Source organism: Uloborus diversus, chromosome 1 (genome assembly GCF_026930045.1).
Source record: "Uloborus diversus isolate 005 chromosome 1, Udiv.v.3.1, whole genome shotgun sequence".
Classification (NCBI taxonomy): domain Eukaryota; kingdom Metazoa; phylum Arthropoda; class Arachnida; order Araneae; family Uloboridae; genus Uloborus; species Uloborus diversus.
In genome coordinates, this window is record NC_072731.1 from 189758001 (window position 1) to 189777710 (window position 19710).

General features: G+C 33.8%; 1 long non-coding RNA gene across 1 annotated transcript; it reads right to left on the reverse strand.

Annotated features, from left to right (window-relative positions):
- Positions 1-12224: 12224 nt before the first annotated feature.
- LOC129223937 (uncharacterized) lies at positions 12225-18135 on the reverse strand. The gene is made up of 3 exons (XR_008580663.1): positions 17856-18135; positions 17638-17758; positions 12225-12419 (listed from the first exon to the last, which is right to left on the reverse strand). It is a non-coding gene; the product is annotated as an uncharacterized LOC129223937 (long non-coding RNA).
- Positions 18136-19710: the final 1575 nt, after the last annotated feature.

A 19710-nucleotide genomic window follows, 5' to 3' on the forward strand; every position in this document is an offset into this window, starting at 1 on the left:
CGTAATAATTTGATGCTCGTGTTTCGCTCATTTGAAAGAGACCTATGCTTAATTTAGAGGCTAACATACATCTGCAAAGCTAACATCCCTAAAAACTGATCGATGCGCCCATTTCCGCCTGTAACCCGGATGTTTACCTTGACCATTCAATCCTTGGTCGGACAGTAGCGTTTTCATTGCCTGAATTTTTTATTTACTAAGTCTACTAATTCAATTTACATCTCTAACATGTTGCATTTGTTTTTGTCGTGATTCAGGGGACTGAGTTTCGCGACGTGTACTTTCTTGAAGGGCTTTTTTGCCTGCTTTCCCAGTAAAAGTCAGAGAAAAAAGAAAAATGCATGAAAGAAAGCTTAATGCATCTTAAAAATATTGTGAAAAACAAAACAAAAAAGGTCAAAAATAAATGAAATAATTAAATAAATATGGAAAATTTAAAAATTGGAAAGTAGGGAGTTGAGATGGGGAAAAGTGTCTGTCTGCACCCCTTCCCAATAACTTTTGAGTGAATAGTTCAATTCGAAAAAAAAAAATTTTTTTTGCTCGAAAGAGCTTGGCAAAGACACCTCATTCCCATGATTCAGGTGAAAAAACAACGTAAATAAAGCACAAATATAGGAGAAAAATTTTCTCCTATATTTGTGCATTTTTTACTTTGTTTTTTCACCTTAATCATATTGTAGCACAAAGCTAATATGATAACTTTTCATTTAACCTCATTCCCGTATTTGACTTTTTGATTTGAACAGTTTTTCGTTTCATTTTGAACAATTCAAAAAAAACTTAACATTACCGCTTACGGGGAAAGTCAAGGCAATCCTGAACTTGGAGGCGAATTTGCTTCAAACAAACTTTGTAGAAAATAGTTTTTGAAGAAGAGCATGTATAGAAAATATCTTTGTGGTTTGAACAAACTTCCTTTCAATTTTGAACAGTTCAAATCTCTTAACATTAGCACCTACGAGGAAACTGAAAGTCAGTGTAGATTCCGAACATGAAAGTGGATTTACTTCAAACAAATTTTGTTGGAAATAGCTCTCGACGACCTACTCCTGACTCCGACTCCGAGAATTTTGAGGCACCTGACTCCGACTCCTGTGTCCCAAAATTAGTCGGACTCCGACTCCTGTGTCCCAAAGTTAGTCGGACTCCACTCCCCGTCTTCGACTCTGACTTTGTAGCTTTGGCAAAAAATGTATACATGGAGGAAAAATGACCGACTCCGACTCTTGGAAATTCGACTCCGTCTCCGACTGCTGTATCAAAAAATAAGTCCGACTCCGACTCTACAATCATCGGCAGAGTTGCGGAACTTAAGGGAAAATGACCGATTTCAACCCCGAGTCTTCGAATTAAAAAGTTTCGACTCTCGAATCTAAATGTTTTGTCCCAAAATCAGATTGACTCCGACTCCGACTTCGCAACCTTTGTTTTTACTGTGAAATAATTTTTTTAATATGATTTGTTTTTATTTTGATTTGAAAGTTTTAATTTATTTTTCAGTTTTTGGCGGAGAAATTCAGAGTACTTTAACTTTTTACATAAAGATATGCCACACGATTTTTTTTTTTTTTTTTTTTTTTTTTGACAATGAAAATTATGTTTTTAAGTTGACATTTTTTTTTTTATTTTTTTTTATTTATTTTTTTTTTTTTGAAAGTGGATTAATTCATTTTGAAAATTATTTTTGACAACAGCGGAAAAACAAACGATTTTATTTATTTATTTATTTATTTTGGATATGATGTATTTATTTTAATTAGCTTTTAATTTTAATTCTTTTTTCCCTCTCTCTTTGAAAAGATTTTTATAATAGAAAAAATGTATTAGCTGCTTTGTTTAAAAGGTGCTGCTACTTTATTTGCTTGTTTTTGAATTTTTTACGCACCTAATTCATGAGATGTGCAAGTCATATTTTATTACTAAAAATCAGCTTAAAATGTTAAAAACAATATGTTTGAAATAGATTGAGATTTTAGCTAATTTTGAGAATATTGATCATGTACTACAAAACCGATATTGGTATACGGGGAAGTAGGCTCGTTTAGTTCCCGACAGAACTTCTTGTTTAGTTTTGCGCGCAAGATTTGACTGACGACGTTTCCGATCTCGTGTCATCATGAGCTATACAGGCTGTTTACATATAGCATATAGCAGTGGTTGACTTATGTTCGCGCATTTTTGATAAAGGTTAAACATATGTAGCTTTAAGCCCAGTTAATTCCCTAAAGGGATAAATAATCAGTAGTTTAGACCCCCGCAAGTAACTTAATAATTCTAACGATAAAAACTCTCTTAATGAAATGACAAGATTGCAAAATTTACCATCTTATAATCATAATAACTAAGTCAATGAAAATTAACAAAAACATGTAAAATAAAAAATAATTATTAAATAAAAATAAAAAACCCGACTGCGTGAAAACCGAAACGACTAAAAAGGAAAAAAAATAAAAACCCAGTAGTTTAGAATGTTATTAAGTACTACTGAATAAATGCACCATTGAAATAGTTTATAATCGATGCACATAAGGCAAATCATAAATTCAAAAGCAGAATAGAAGGATCAACAGTCGGTGCCCGTTCGTTTTTGACAAATCAAGGAACCTCGTAAAATTTGAATAGGGTTCCGACTGATTCTTCTATTCTGCTTTTGAATTTATGATTTGTCTTATGCGTGTGTCGATTATAAATCTATTTCAATGGTATAGTTATTCAGTAAGACTGAATAACATTCTAGTCTACTGGGCTTATATTTATTTTTCTTTTCAGTTTTTTTTTTTTTTTTTGGTTTTTATGCAGTCAGGTTTTTTGTTTTTATTTAATAATTATTATTGTACTTTGACGTTTGGCGAGAGTGATCAATGATTGTTTGACGATGATATTCTGCTTTATATTTTAAAGTTTTTTTTTTTTTTTTTTTTTTTTTCGCTTACAAATAAGCTTTAGGAATCATTGCATGTCTTTTTATTTCCCTAGGCGACATTTCAATTTCATTTATCATGAACAGAGAAATTGATCATCGATAAGTATGTCACAGCGTAAAAAAATACACACAAAAAAAAAATATATATATATATATTACTAATGAAAAGTTTTCTCGTTAATAAGAAAAAGTTAATTCTTACATCGTCGCCTCAGAGCAACTGTAAGACTTCTAATCCCAAGAAAAACACTAAGATATCCCACTTTTACTCTGAGGCGACGATATGTAGTGTTCGATATTTTTACTGTTTATTTGAATTTGGTGATCTGAAGCAAGGGCACCATTGACCAGTTAAGTATTCAACCCCCTTTTGACTGCAGCTTGAATTGATTTTTTTTTCTTTATCATTAATAGAGAAGACAATCTCTCGTATGCAAATTTTCAGCGATAAGTATGTCACAGCGTAAACGCAGATAAAAAATAAATATAATTAATTAAAAGTTTTCCAATTCAAAAAGAAAAAGTGCGAATTATTAGTGCTCAATACCTTTCCTGTTTATTTGACTATGTCAAAGACACTATTGGCCAGCTATGTATTCAACCCCCTTCTTACTGCTGCTTAATTCACTCGGATTGCATTCAGAGGTTAATCTGCAGTGGAGTTGGTTGTTCAATATGCAAAGCCTCTTACACTATTCTAATACAGATTAATGGACTTAGATGCCACAAGCAGTGTTGTGATTCTGGGCGTTCCAATCTCTTATTAAGCTCGTCGAGTGGGTGGTAAATCCGATCCCACTTTGTGTCTAGCAAAATGCGCAGTTTTCGACTTAACTCTGGTCAACCAAGATTTTTTTTGACAAGATGAATGCGATTTTTACACAATTGAGATTGTGTAATGCGAAATGAGGCACGTAATGACGCTTTAAGTACTAGTATGGCGAATAAAACAACCCAAATCCGCTAAAAATAAGTTTTTTACCAGGAGCAATTTATACTCATTCAATATCTACTACGATGAAAATTAATTTGATGTTTTATAATGACTTCCAACCTGTCTCATGTTATTCGTATTGATTTCGATAATCTGTTAAGTAAAGATAGGTTAAACAATTTTTAAAACGTTATACTAAACAAATAAATCCCAAAAACTCATGAGCATGAAAATTAAATCAAAAGTTGACTGTCATAATATCTTTCACATTCATTGTATTGACCACCGGCAGAGTGCAAAAGTGGTTAGGTGTTAGTCTTAGGTTAGTTAGTTAGGTGCTTGAAAACGCGGTTTGGAACCAGGCTGCAGTCTGTGGATTTTTGTCGGTACGGCGTCCATGCCGTATAATTAACGTTTTGATTTTCATGCCGTATGGTTATACGGCATGAAAAAGATTCCTTGAGCATTAGTATGGCCTTAAAATGTTATTTGCAAGATTAAACTTCTAGTGCAGTTTCGCATTGAAAGGAGTCCATGTGTCTCCATCTGGTGAGGAAATAATCAAAAGAAGTAGCCTAACTTTTGTGTGTACTTAAAAATGTTTTTGAGCAAATGGTCTGATTAGTTATGAATGGTTGTGAATATGAGCTTAGTTTGTGTTTGCGTCTAGTTATAATATCGAATTATAATTTTGAGGAATTTCGAGACTGTATTAAGTATGTAATTAAATATTTCAGTGTGAGTCTCAGTTTGCGTGACGTTATAATTTATGTGTGCGTCTAATTTTAATCTTAAATTGGTGTCCAGTATAAGTGTGTATTTTTACGTGAGCCTTCAATATGTGCTTTTGAATCAACTAACAAGCTGAAAGTATGTTGTATTAATCCCTATAGAACGCCTGTAGTTCTCACTTCTGATTAAATAACCAAGGGTTGAGTTTTTGTCCATTATTTCATTTAAGTTACGTAAGGAATACAACAGAAATTATAAATTCAGAATATTCATTTTCTTACGAAAGCACATGAAAGTGCTCTTTTTCAACAATAAAATTTTTTCTTTTGTTAATTCATTAGCGTATAGAACTGTTTTTTCCCTTACATTTTTTAAAATGTTATAAAAAATTATGTTTCTATTCTCAAAAATATATTTTTATCCACTTAGGATTTTTCTTCAAAAAGAAACTTTATATCGTTCGGGAAGAAAATTTCGTAGTTTGTTATCTTTTATTTATTTATTTATTGTACATTAAAAATAATAATAATAATAATAATGAGATAACTTTGTATATTTCAGCAAATCACTTACAAAAGCTTATTTTATGCATGTAACAAAATATGGACCTCCGTTACGTATTACTCTGTAAATATCTCATTATTATTTCTCTCATCAACGCAATGTTTTGAAATATTTTTCTAAAACTTAAGAAGTTAGATAATTTAAATCATCTTAATTCTAAGTTTGTAAGCATTTCTAACTAAATAGTTAACATTTTCTTCTTTTTCTCTGAAATGTAATCTTAGCTTCAAATTATTTAAATTGTTTCTGCATTCCAATGTATTTGATCATTTCAAAAAAGTATCCTGTTTAATGCCGTTGTTACAAATTTTAAATTTCGGATTTTAATTAAATTATTAATATTTCTTTTTTTTTTTCGAAATTTATCTAACCTCGAGAATACGGTGCTTTATCTAAGGACGACATTTTTAAATATTTCTCTTACGTAACGAGAAATAGGATCCATATTGCTTAGAGATAGTATGATGCACATAATTTAAACAGTAACAGATTATTCTGTCTAACGTAGTTAATGTATAATTTTATTTATTACTTTTAATATTTTCTCACTTTTTAAAAAACAATCTTTCAAGTATTTCGTCAGTTAAAATTTTGCTCTCAAATATTTTCGTAAATGCTTTCATGAAACCAGAAGTTAATTTACCTGGTATATCATTGGTACTGAGAATAATGTAATTTTGAGGCACTTGACTCCGACTCTGACTCCTGCGCCCGACAATTAGTCGAACTCCTACTACCCGACTTCGACTCTGCCATCGTAGGTTTGGCAAAAATTTATACCCGGAGGAAAAATAACCGACTCCGACTGTTGGAAATTCGACTCCGTCTCCGACTGCTGTATCAAAAAATAAGTCCGAATCCGCAAACATCGACAGAGTTGCGGACTTGAAGGGAAAATGACCGATTCCAACTCCGAGTCTTTAATTTAAAAACTTTCGGCTGGCGAATAACACTATTTTGTCCCAAAATCAGGTTGACTCCAACTCCGCAGCCATTGTTTTACTGTGAAATAATTATTTTTAATGTGATTTGTTTTTATTTTCCCTCTAAAGTTTTAATTTATTTTTCAGTCTTTGGCGGAGAAATTCGGAGTATTTTATGTAATTAAACAGGTCGGTCCCTAAAATGGTTACATATTGCAGTTTAAACAACAGATTTTTAAAAAGCACTTCTGAATATTTTAAATAAAATATTGAGTAATGACTTAAAACGTAATATATGATTTAATGTTTCACCAAAATAAAATGTTGTTTTAGTTTGTATTTTATCTTTTTTCCGCTGATAGTAAATTCAAAATTCATCAAAAATCTATTGTTTTTTTTTCCACATACAAGCATGACACTTGATTTTATGTCCGGGGTAAAGCCAGTATGGAATACCTGAAGCAAAACACACACACACAGTTTAAAATACCTGAAGAATATGCTGTAGTTTTAATAATATACGCAAAAATATCAATAACATTTTGATGTCCCCGCCGTTTCGCCAACACGAAATCCCCCCTCCCCTCCGTGTTTCAGTTTCATTCTTACCTTTTGATATATTTAGAGGAGGAGGAAGGACATCTTAATTGTTGGCGAAGCAGAGGGTAAACCAACATTTTTACACTACGAAGTGGATAGATCTTAATTTAATTATAAAAAACAAAATTACATGAAAATGTATAAAAGAGTGAAGCTTAATTATAAAAAACATAGTTCAAAATATAAGGTAAAATTTGGTACATGTCACTTGTTGTTTTATGATATGTATTTTATGTAAAAACGATCTTTTAACAGTAAATGTTCAGTGCCACTTCGTAGAACGAATTCTGTTTGATGAACTAACAGGTTTCATATGTGTGCAGTTCAAGTACACAAACGCAAAAGTCGTGTTCTTTTTTTTTTTTTTTTTTTTTTTTTTTTTTTTTTTTTTTTTTAACTGCCGCATTTGATACATATGATATTGTATCGAAAACATGAAAAAAAAATTCCGCATCTCAAACATTGTGCAGTGAAGCAAGTAAATAAAATATACCAACAACCGAGTTCTTGATATTTTTCTAGTTTTTGCTACGTTACAAAACTTTTTACGACGAGAGTTTATTACCGTTTGGTAAATCTTGACTATAATTGAATTTAATTACCGTCACTCAGTCCTATGGGTTTTTTTTTATGAGCGGCTGAAAATTTGAAAAAGGGAAAACAATGCATCAGCAACAGCCTAGATTACTTTTTCGTCATAATGTTTTAGCATTTTTTCTAGTAACTTTTTTATGGATATGTAAATAAGGCCAAAAAAGATGCAGCCCTTTGAATAAAAGTTTACGTTAGAAACAAGAGATTCCTTTTTCTACATTTATTTAATTTTCTTACGGATTTTTTACTCTCACGCTTAGCTTGAGCACTTTTTTTTCTTTCATGCACCGCAGAAATCCGCTTTTTTCTACCTTAGATGGAAATTATCATTTTCTTAGCTTGTGATGACTGGAAGCATTCTGAATTATGTGTAATTGGTGCATTTTTTTCATCTAAAATACGATTTTTTTTCATTAATGTCACTTTTTAAGGTATTATCTTATTTGACTCGGTTTTGAAAGCGCTTTTATATACTTTAAAGAAAATTTTCTTTAATTTTGTCTCGTCACGCTTTGAATTTTAAACTTCAAAAATGAAGATGGAATCTATTTCAGTATTTTTGGGCTACTTGTTGCATTGCTATAACAATTGTTCATTCTATTTATCACTTTTTTTTTTACGTATGAGCATGGAAGTTCATTTACATGATTTTAAAAAATCCAAAGTTCTCTCGCGAGGTTGTATAAAGATTTCGGGACAAATTTTATAAACACCTAAAAAAAATTTTGGAATAAACCGAAATAGTCGATTTCAATTCAGTTAGTAATGCAAACCATCAATTGTCCAAAACTTTTAATGAACTGAAAGATCATATTTTTAAAATTTCAATACCAAATACATTTTTTCCGTTATATGTGTAGGGTAGGGCGGAGCTAGTTGAGCAATTTTTTATTCAAGTGATTATAGCTCTTCCACAATAAGTCTCAACAGCTTGTGTGGCATACCGATGGATTCCTTATTTATTCTTCTACAAAAAAGCCCGTAGTAATTTATTTCTGACTGATCAAGTTCAAAAGTTACAGCTGTATAAACGAAGAAAGTCAAGTAGGCTCAACTTATCCCATAGGTGAGGTAAGTTGAGTAAGGGTATGGGGCAAATTGAGCAGTTAGAGATTCTAGTTTAACTAAGGTTTCTAGACATGAAATAAAAATTGTATTTGATAATCAACTGTTACTTTATTAATTCTAAGTTAAAAAATAAAACAAAACATAATATTCTTCTAGATATTAAACATAAAAATAGAATAAACAAAAACGCAACATATTTAAAGATTAATTTTTGGAATAAATTCAGCCTTTCCACTTAAAATCAGACATTTTCAATTTCAATAAAGATTAAATTTAGAAAAAATATCCGTAATGACAAAAACTAATCATCATCGTCATCGGAATTGCAATTGATGCAAATGAAATGAAGGCCAGTAACTTGGACACATTTTTTATGTGCCCACTCTTTACAATCTTTGCATTGGATCCACTTCTCTCCTGGTTTGCTGTCAGACCAGAATTCGCTACAAACCAGGCAGATACATTCATCTTTGTCACTTTCATCACTAGACTGAAGTAATTTTTTACTAACACTCTTCTTTTTTTTGTTTTCAATTTTCTTCTTTTGCTTCTTAACTTTTTTACTAGATTTACTCTGTTCTTCTTGCAACGCGTTCTTCTCGGGTGTATCTGTGAGAATTGCAGCTTTTCTCTTTCTTCGAATACTTGTACTTATCTTTCTTGGAGCTGCCTTTGGGTATGGCCGAACATTTTCTAGGGAGAATGCCCGTGGTGAATCAAACTGTTCGTTTTCTTTATTGCTCGTACTGGGCTCAGGTTCACATTGACTGGCAGAGGTAGACGGAACGGTATCAGGTTGAATAGGTTGAGTTGTAGACATTGCTTGTTCTTGACTATCTCTTTCTAGGACAATAGATGCTGGATCTGGACGGTCGGTCACAAACGATGGTGAAAACTCATCGTCGCTAAAAATGTTGGGGTTATATGGGAAGATGCCAGTTTTCTTAAAACCATTTATAATATTCATACTCGTCTGAGCAAAAGGCAGTGAATCAGCGACTATTTTTGGGATGTCGTAAATGGTTATAATCTTCCCTGGGTTGTTTCGTAGCCATGAATCTCGTGCAGTGGCGCAATATTTTTTGAACGGCCCGAATACTGAGACGTCCAAAGGCTGAAGCTTATGGCTACAGTGCGGGGGGAAAGATAACATAACGATGCCATTGTCTTTAGCCAAATTCAGTGTCTCCACGTGTAAAAGAGTTGAGTGATTGTCTAATACAAGCAGAATGCGGTGATCAATAGACGGTTTAACATATTTGATAAAGTGTTGCATAAACTGAAAGAACTCCTGGTCTGTAACCCATCCACTGGAATTACCTGCTCCTATACTGTCAGGGGGGCCGCCATTAATGAAGTGACTCTTAAAGTTTTTTCTGGGAAATACGAATAAAGGAGGAACTATGTTTCCAGAAGCAGACACAGCTGTTACGACTGCAACATTTGTACCTCTTTCCTCTGACGTCATAGCGCCAACGTTACGTTTACCCTTGGCAGCTACAATTTTTGACGGCTTCAAAACTGTGGACACTCCAGTTTCATCAACATTCCATATTTGTGAAGCAGTGAATCCATATTTGTCCATAACTTCCGCTTACTTGTCGAAAAAAACTTTAGCGTTATGAGCATTAAATGCTGTTGCCCTACCGAGGCTGGTTGGTTCTGGCTTACGAATGGACAACTCGGAGTGACGTTTCAAAAACATGGTAAGCCATTCTTTCCCCGCCATTTTATTGGCAGTCCAGGAGGCTGGGATTTTTATTCCGAATTTCACAGCACACTCGTAGGCAAAGCGACGAACATCTTTAGGGGAGTATCCATAAAAGATGACGCAATTTTAGCAAATAGTTTTTTAAAGAATCTTCTAACTCGGGAGAAAATACCTGCCTTGGTGTTGCATAACCCATTGAGGGAACAACTCTTTCAGACTCCGATTTCTTAATAAATCTGGTCAATGTCAATCTTTTGATGCCAAATTCCTTGGCGGAGGCATTCACACTTTTTCCGTCCTTGACAGCATTAGCAGCATCATTTAACTGTTGAATTGAGTACACACCTCTGGACGTTTTCCTTTTATACGTCCGCATTCTAAAACGAGAGAAAAATAAAAGTCACTATCATTTTAAATCACTGGGTAAGTTGAGCAACAGTTGCTCAACATACCCCGACCCGAGTATTAGAATTTAAAATGAGGTTATGAAAAAACTGTATTAGTTTAAACAAAATCCATAATATATATAGAAAATACATAAATTTAATGAAACTTTAACACTTACTTGATTGAAAATGAATAACATTTAACCTGTACAGAAGAAATATAGACAGACAAGATTTTTTTACTTTTCGTTCGCAAAATAAACAAAGCGCACGCGTGCCTTAGGCCTGGGCTCCACATGCGCGGAAAACCGAAAGCGTCGGCATAAACGGAATTTCCGATTCAGTCGTATTTCCGCGCAACGGGTGGTTTTGAGAGCAGAAAAGACAACGCGGAATTCTAGAGCGGAATTCCAGAGCGCCATCTGCAGGTGGCTTCTGGACGTTCAGCTTTTTGTTTTGGTATCAGCGGGAAAAATGGATGATCAAGACGAAGAGATCGCCGTGGCGAATTAATTTTTATGGATGATCAAGACGAAGAGATCGCCGTGGCGAATTAATTTTTTTAAATTTGACCACTACAATTAAAAATAAATAAATAAAATAGAATAGAATAAAAAAAGGGGGAGAAAAAAAACAAAAGCATTCTAAGTGACTGAGGAAGATACTGCAAGAACGGGAAAAAAACTAGGCTTTCAAGCTACTTTGATAAGAGAGCTGAAGGTGAATTCTACCCATTCATGAACGATCCACTGTAGATGTTTTTATGAGGAGCTTAGATTTCGTGAATTTGACATTGCTGGAGCCAAAAGAGAGAGAGAAAAAAAAAAAAAAAAACAAGGTGAATGAATAAATTTTTACTTGAATAAATCTCCAAACAAAACCATACAGTGTGGTATTCAGTAAGAAAAATTGAAAATCATGAAAAATTAAGATTACACACGACGTATATTATTTCTTCCCCTTTTTGGATAATAAACAATAATAATTTCAATTATTCATTCATATTTCAATATTTTAATTTGACTTAATATTTCATTAAGGAAAGCTATTGTTTTTCTAAGAGAGCAATATGGAATTTTAACTACAAGAATCAGCCAAAAATAGTGAAATTTTGGTGTTTTATCTTCCTAAAGAAGTTTATGTGCCTGAAGAGGGGGGGGGGGATTTTATAAATAATGTATAAGAATGTAACAAACTAAAGTAAAAATATATATATAATGCCTAGATTTTCAGGAAAACCACAGTTGGTTGAATAGCTAATTACACTTCAACTGTTGATATTATCCATTCATATTTCATTGATGTTAAGATATAACATAGTAACAAAAGATACTAGCATTTTGCTGGTTTTATAGAGCGTTTTGTTAACATTTTATTTGAATTAAATGTTCTAAGAAATTTGTTAGCAAAACTCATAAAATCAAACTGAGAACGAAAACATTTATTAAATCTTAATTTTAGACCCCAAAAAGTTTGATTTTTTTTTAAATTCAAACCACTTCACCCACAACCTTATTATATAATCATTACTGGCCTAAAATATTTTGTGTTATAAATTTTAACATATTGTTCTGAATGTTTCATTGTTCACTAAATCTCATTATGTTTAATTTATTTAAATATTTTTAATTCTAATCAAAAGCATTCAAAGCTTGCATTTTTACAAAGCTCACTAATACTTCACACATCAGTGAATCAAAATAACACACAAATAAATAATTTTTTTATTTAACATGCTCCACTTATTTACATATTTTAACTCAATTTATTCTGCTGTATTAAAAGTTCAAGGTCAGACATTGCTTAAATATTTTTTTTTCTCCCTGAAAGGAATTTAGATTTAACTAGAAAATTCTTGAAATGGGATCATCTTTAACTAAACATTCTCCTTTGCTTTCTTGACAGCAAAATGGCAGTTCTACTTAAGTCATTCCTGCATCAGCATTAATCCGCCAATCCTTCTTTAATGTGTTTTCTCGATCTGAAATATAAAATAAATTTGTTTACACACAAATCAGGTAACTGCAGCAGTAGAGCCTGATGTAGATCCTTGGCAGGATCAATGGTACAAACAGAAAATTTTCTTTTGGGGTAAACTTTTTCCTAGCTTCAAAGCAAAGGTACAACATATGTATACGCAGACACACAACCAGTTTATAAGAGTTTATCCCCGTCAAAGAGCTATGCTTTTATTATGGAGGTGGTCATTCATAAAGGCCAAAGTTAGTCTTTTCCTCTTTTTTGAGGCCTCACACTTTCTCAGGAACAACACCCTCCTGTTTTTAATCTGAGGTGATTATTGAATAGGGCTGGGGTCTTCATAGTGACAATAATTTAAAAAAAAAAGAAAGAAGGAAAGAAACTAATATGCAGCACAACACATAAGTATATAACTGAGTAGTGAGCAGTAGAGACAATCATTGCAGTTCAAGGGATGTCGAAAAAAGCTTAAATTCTCATTTGAATCTAATTTTTAATAGAGGGTTAGTTTTCAGATTATTTGTATAATGTTTGAAATTTGATTCAACTGAACAAACTATAATAAGAATATACTTAACATACTTACTAATTTAAGTTTTCAATAATTGGTTACAAAGCTCATTTTTGTCGTGTAATTTAGGTTTAGTTGCTTTGTTGATCAAAGTAGATAGTTTTTAATACTTCTTGATTTGAACAATCATTTCTTTGAAAGATAGTTTTGAAGAAGCAAAAATCTTTTTGGACGGTGTCACATACACAAACATTAATAAGAGCTATAGTATAGAAAATGCTCAGTTAAACTATTTTCTTTTAATGATCTTGTTCTCTTAAATGATTTATTAATTAGTACTTATATATAACTCTGCCAATCATATCATCTATTTTGTACTCAAAATATTCATCATCAACTGCTTTGAGGCACTAAACACTTGATATTCAAGTTTCAAATTATTTTCTAATAATAATATAGGCTATTCGGATTTCCTAAACAATACAAAGAAAAACAGTTAACCGGTAGGATAGGGTTCTGAAGAGAGCTCTGATTTTGTATCCAGAGCAGGAGCCGAGCAACCCCTGATCCAGCAGCCCCAGAGGAAAGGATTTGGAATAGGAATTTGGGGGACATTGACTATGAAAACATTAAATGTGCCCCAGTCACCATTAGTGAACACGGACGTCAATCTCTTCAATCATACCTTCTGGAAACCCTGTGTTGATGAGAGTATTTGTTTTCTCAACTTGGGTGAGCACCAAAGCTTTACCAAAAGGGGTCTTAAGTGGATGGCTGCTCGCCATTAATGCCTGGTTTGGACAATGGTGGATTGAGAAAGATATTTATATGAAGTTTTCGCTAACTTAAGAGGCCCTAGACAATAAGGGGCAAATTTCCTGAATGACACCATCGAGGGTAGAATACTTTAAGGAAATGGAGACGTACATCCACCCACCGCAGGCGGCTAGCATTGTAATATAAGGCAGCAAATGTTGCAATAATGCACAAGTATAAAAATATATTCTTCTTCACAGTGATTTTTAAACAGCCTCAGATCAGTAGCACCAACCTACCCACTTTTTACCAGAGGGTCGCACCGCATATGAAAATGATTCACACAGGCCAGAATGCAAATGAAATTTTCAACTATAAAATTTTGTAGAAAAAAGGGGGAAATTAAAAACCTAGAATTATTGCTTTTGCTACTTGATGCTTACATTATAATTGCTTTTGTTTTCCAGAAACCAATTTGTTTGTTTAACTACAAATTTTGATATTGTGACTAATTGTAGTTTTTAATTTGTGACATTGAACAAAACAGCGCCTAGGTGGTTGGAGTTCTGCCCACGAGAAAGAGCATATGATTCAGAAGTTGGGAAATACTCAACCCCTCACTTTTAGAAAAGGGAGGGGGAGGGCACAGAAGGAACTAAATGCTAACTCTTGAAATAAAATTTGCATTAAAAAATAATTTTAAATTTCTAATTCATACACGTACATATAATTTTGCATGATAATATTTTTAATTTTGACATCATGTATTTAAATTATGGTTTCCGCAATCCTGTGTGTGTGTGTGTGTTGCGTATGTGTAGGCATGTGTGTATGCAGGCTTGCCTGTGTGTAGGCAGGAGTGCCCACCCGCGAAGGGCAAAGGCACCCCCCCCCCCATTTTGCAAAGACCCCCAAAAAACATGAGCCCCCCAAATGAGAAAAATACCCCTCAAATCCCCCTAAAAACTTCAATGCCGCAGTCTGCGCCATGAAAGGGGTGCCCCTAGGTGGGCACCCCTGGTGTAGGCATGTGTTTAAAGTAATAATAGAGATGAGCTTGGCTTAGGCCAGGCTTGGGCTCTAGAATGTAATACAGATTTAGGCTTGAACTCATAGTGAAATATTCAATCGGCAATCTCCATACAAATACAAAGTAAACAGAAATAATTATATGTTGTGAAAAATAGCATTTTAATCAGTTGGAATTTGAAGAACGTGATAATAGTTTCTTTTAATGACTTTAATCCTTTTTACTTCTTTAAATGTTTGAATTGATATTTGCCTCACATCACTAGCATTGTCAGAATTCCTGCCAGAGGGATTTTTTTTTTTTTTTTTTTGTCGAAACAGTCCTTAAATGCATAAAAACTGCTGTTTAAAGATCTACAAAAATTTCCTAACCAAGGCCTTTAAGATATGTCTTTACCCTGAACCCCCCCCCCCCTCCTTTTGCAGTGCCTCTGCCTCATGTGTAAAGTTAACAAAAATTAAAACAGAAAATTAACAGATATTTATAGTATGTTTTGAATTACTGTTACAAAGTATGAAATAGTAATGCATCTGAAGTGGAGCATTTCAAGAATTTTTTATTAAAATATTCTTCATTAAAAGTTTTAAAAACAAAAAAATTCAAATGTTGGGCACTCACGGGTTAAGTTTTTGATGCAAGAAGTTTTCCTCGGACTCGAATTCTGATATGAGAAATATCAACCGGGTTCGGGCTTTTAAAAATGAGCACGAACTCATGAGCAGGGGCGGACAGGGTCTCATAGGCGTGCGGAGGGCTTCAGAAATGGGGGTACCACTGTACCAAGAAGTTGAAATTGCATTTGTAAAAGCTCCCACACTTGTTCGCTTAAGGAAAATTTTTAAATATTTTGAGTAAAAAAGCATTTTTAAAGCGTATGAGGCAAGAAATTAATGTGCCTTAAAATATAAAATTTTAACCACTTTTACATTACCTTTCATTTCTATGTGCTAATGGGGGTACCACGGTACCCCTGGTGACCCCCGTGTGCACGCTTATGCTGGGTCTACCAAGAAGGGGCGAACCTTGACTACCAAAAAGGCGCTAAAAAATAAATAAATAAAACGAAGGTGCACAGGTTTGATGGCAGGGAAAAAAAATGAAGGCACACTTAATTTTTGACATCTTGAATTCAAAAAATGTTTTTTGCAATCACAAGTGTGTGTGTATGTAGACTTTTATGTGTGTAGGCGTGTGTGTGAATAGACGTGTGTGCAGACGTGTATGTGTGCAAATGTTTATGTGTGCAAACGTGAATGTGTGTAGGCATGTCTGGGTGCGTGTGTAGGGCATATAGAACTCACCACCCAGGTTTGGTCCCGCTTGAGTTTGTACAGGCTCAGGTCCAAAAATCTTAAGTTTAGCTTTGTATGAATGAAAACAATTTGTAATGACAAATTGTGGCGACAAAAAATTGTTTACCTAATAAAGTATGAAACGAGCTAGATTTATTCTCGTTGTCATGATAATCTGAAAAATCAGTGCAACATCAACCTCGGTCAAGGGAGCTTAATAAGCAATTTGTAACCGTTCAAAAAAAAAAAAAAATGAACATCTGTGATGGACAAAATGTAAAGTATTCATAGGTCTGACAAGAGGCCATCTCAACCCAGTCGGAAACAAGTGGCCCAGCTTAGAATCATGGTAGTGTGGTTAATAAATTTTATAAGGAGTTGGGGGTCGGTCAAACTAGGATCCTGCCTTGGTTTTCGGTGACCCTGAGTACATAATATCTCATCTAACTTCAAATGCTTTACTTCAAGAAAAAAAAAAACTAACAAGAAAGAAACATCCTTTAAATGACCTCGTTCAGGAATATGACAAATCCTGGGCACTGGTATCACCAGTGATGTTCCCATCATTTTTTCTTAGGGTATACTCCCAGTAATCTATTACGCACAATAAACGTACGTGATCATATACATAATAAGTCATAATGTGAAAATTTTTGAAGTTTGAGGGTATACGTTATTTTTGTAAAAAAATGTTCGAGAGTATACGGTGTGTATGGAGTATACCCTATCAAGAGCGCCCATATGCAAAATTGCAGGGGGGGGGGGCTCAAATATTTTCTCCATGGTTTAGCAGGACATTTATCCCATTGAAACTGATTTTAGTGCAGGTTAGAGTTATTAAAATTTGATGTTTTTTATAACTTATTCATTAATGGCTGGAGAAGAAACGTTTTCACATTTTTGCAAAGAAAAAAGTACTAAAAGCAAGGAAAATCTAATTTCAAAGAGGAGGGGGGTTGGGCCCCCTTACCCCCCTACATGGGCGCTCTTGTGCCCTATGGGAACACCACTGGTTATCACCCAGGATTTATCGCACAAGTGACTAAAAAAATCTTGTCAAACTTCTTAAAAACAAAATCTATCAGAATGCCACTGAATTTAACCATAAACTATGAGAAATAGACGTGCCTTGTACTTAAATTTTTTTTTCTAGATCTAAAAGTTTTACTTTTTGTGCTTATTTCAATAAATAAATATTAAGTGAAAACCTTATATTTACACACTTTCCAAGTTTTTACTACAAAATCATGCAAATTAGCAAATATGTTTTATCTGTCAAACTCTGCACAAACAAATATACATATTGTAATACAATACAATAAATAATGATTTCAGAGTGGTGAGAAAAAGTATGTTATTCTCTGGCTTTATCAATATTCTAACAAAATACACCATAACAAAGTATGACCTACCTAACGCAACATTTAGAAGGTAAGCAGTATTGTACTACATTACGGTGATCGAGTACAGAAGATGAACTTTTCATAAAGGTAAAATATCAAAACTATGGTGTCATTACATGATTTAAACTCAAATAAACAAAAAGAATGATCAAACAAACGGCTATCAATACTTGTATTAAGCAAAAAGGAGGGTAGGATTCTTCAAAATCCAAAATGAAAGAACTAACCTTGTACTTTCGTAGAAGTATAAATCCAGTTCAGTATTAAATTCATCATCCACCAATTCATCTGATAAAGTTTCTTTCTATTGTTTTTTTCTTTTCACCTCCTTTTTCTGTGCTTCTGGAGCTGCGAAAAGTGAATGTTTGATACAATTAAATGAAACTATGCACACATTCAGTACATTACAAAGTTATGATAAGAGTTCAACAAAAATTCCACTTACCGCAAATGCCACATTTTGTCCCAAGGATAGCGCATCTTATCGCTACTTTCTTCTCGTTGTTAATAACAGCAAAAATATTTCTTTAATTCTTCCATTAAAAAAATTGATGATACAGCATACGTTCAACTTCGGTGGCCGCCATTGCTAATGTTTACAATCTGAAGTCGAGCTCCTATTGGCTGTTAGAATGCGGAATCCGCTGGCGGAAGCAGAAAAGTTGAAATTTTTCTACTCTCGATTCAGTCGCGTTTCCGTCGGGCAGAATCGGAAAAAAACCTGTTTTTCCGATTCCGCATTCGGTTTCAGTCGGTTTTCCGCGCATGTGGAGTCCAGGCCTTACTCGATCGTCAAGCGGTCGCGTGTTGTGTTCCCCTCCCGCGCCCCCGCCTTTCCTTCATTTGACGTGTTAGCGTCCGGCGTATAGTTTCGGAGATTTTCGATTGTCCAACTTACCCCTATGTTCAACTAGCCCTGCCCTACCCTAATTATATGATTGTAAAGTTTTTTAAACAAACAAAAAAATAAATGTAGTTGACTGTGAAATCTGAAAACTGCTTTTCTTTTCTTCAACTGCTAGCTTAAAAAAAAAGTTTCAAGAAAAAACTAAATTGTAGAGATCAGATTAGGTGTCGCCAGTCGCCAATAGGCGACCATTGCATTGAAAATGGCAACTAAAAAATTAAATCCTAGTCCCCCAAAAGTGGCAGTCATTTTCCGGGTAGTGTAAATACCGTAACGGCTTTTGGATTTGTCAGACTACACTCAGCAGGTAGCAAACATCAAGATCATGGAGATAGAATTCCCGCCAACAATCAGAGGAGATTTCTTGATGTGGGACATTTTTGGATGCATACATATTCATAGCAACTGAGGGAAATTCTATAGTTGGAGAGAACCATTGCAACATATATATCTAATAAATACTATTGTTACACATTTTATTAAGAACTAGTGGTAGCCGCACGGCTTCGCCCTTAGTAGATAACTAAAAGGACATTCGGTTCGCCTTACATTTACAAATAATGCATGACCAATTTCTCGCCAATTGGCTATGTTTATTCGTTCTCCCATTCCACGTCATGATAATTTCTTAATTTACTTGTCCATCTTATGATAATTTTGCTCCGGAAAGTGTTCTTAAAATTGAAATAGAAAAAAGAACAAAATCGAATTTTCGAAAAATCGCTTCGAGGTGCACACCCCCATGCTACAAACAAACTTTGTGCCAAATTTCATGAAAATCGGCAGAACGGTCTAGGCGCTATGCGCGTCACAGACATCCATACATCGAGACTTAGAGCTTTATTATTAGTAAAGATAAAGATTCTTGCAACTAATGCACACCTAGGAAAGATATGAAGTGAAATGAAGTTGGATACTGTCGGAATAAAGTGTTTAATAGAAGACCAAATTGTTAAAACGAAGCTAAATACTTTATTATAAATACAAGTAAAAGTGAAAAGCATTGGATTACTTTTTCTTTAAAGGAAGATTTTTGTGAAGTTATTAATTTATAGTGGTCTTTTCCCGGAAAATGTGTTTCTGTGTCATAACCTTTCGTGCTACTTGAACGTGTAAACTTATTTAAAAGTGGCTACCGAAAATGCAAAATTGACTGCCATTTTTCTGACTATGGTAGCTTCGTAATTGTTAGTCTCAAGCGTTACTAAATTGCAACAGCCAAAAAAAGTAATAAATATCATTACAGTGACATGTTTTGCATGTTTGGTGCAATTTTATTAAATGTCGTGGGACCGAGTGTAGTCGGACAACTGAATTTATTCTGTTGGGCATCATGTTATTACAGTCGGATCTTGATATCTCGAAGGCTTAAAACTCGAATATAACTTCATCT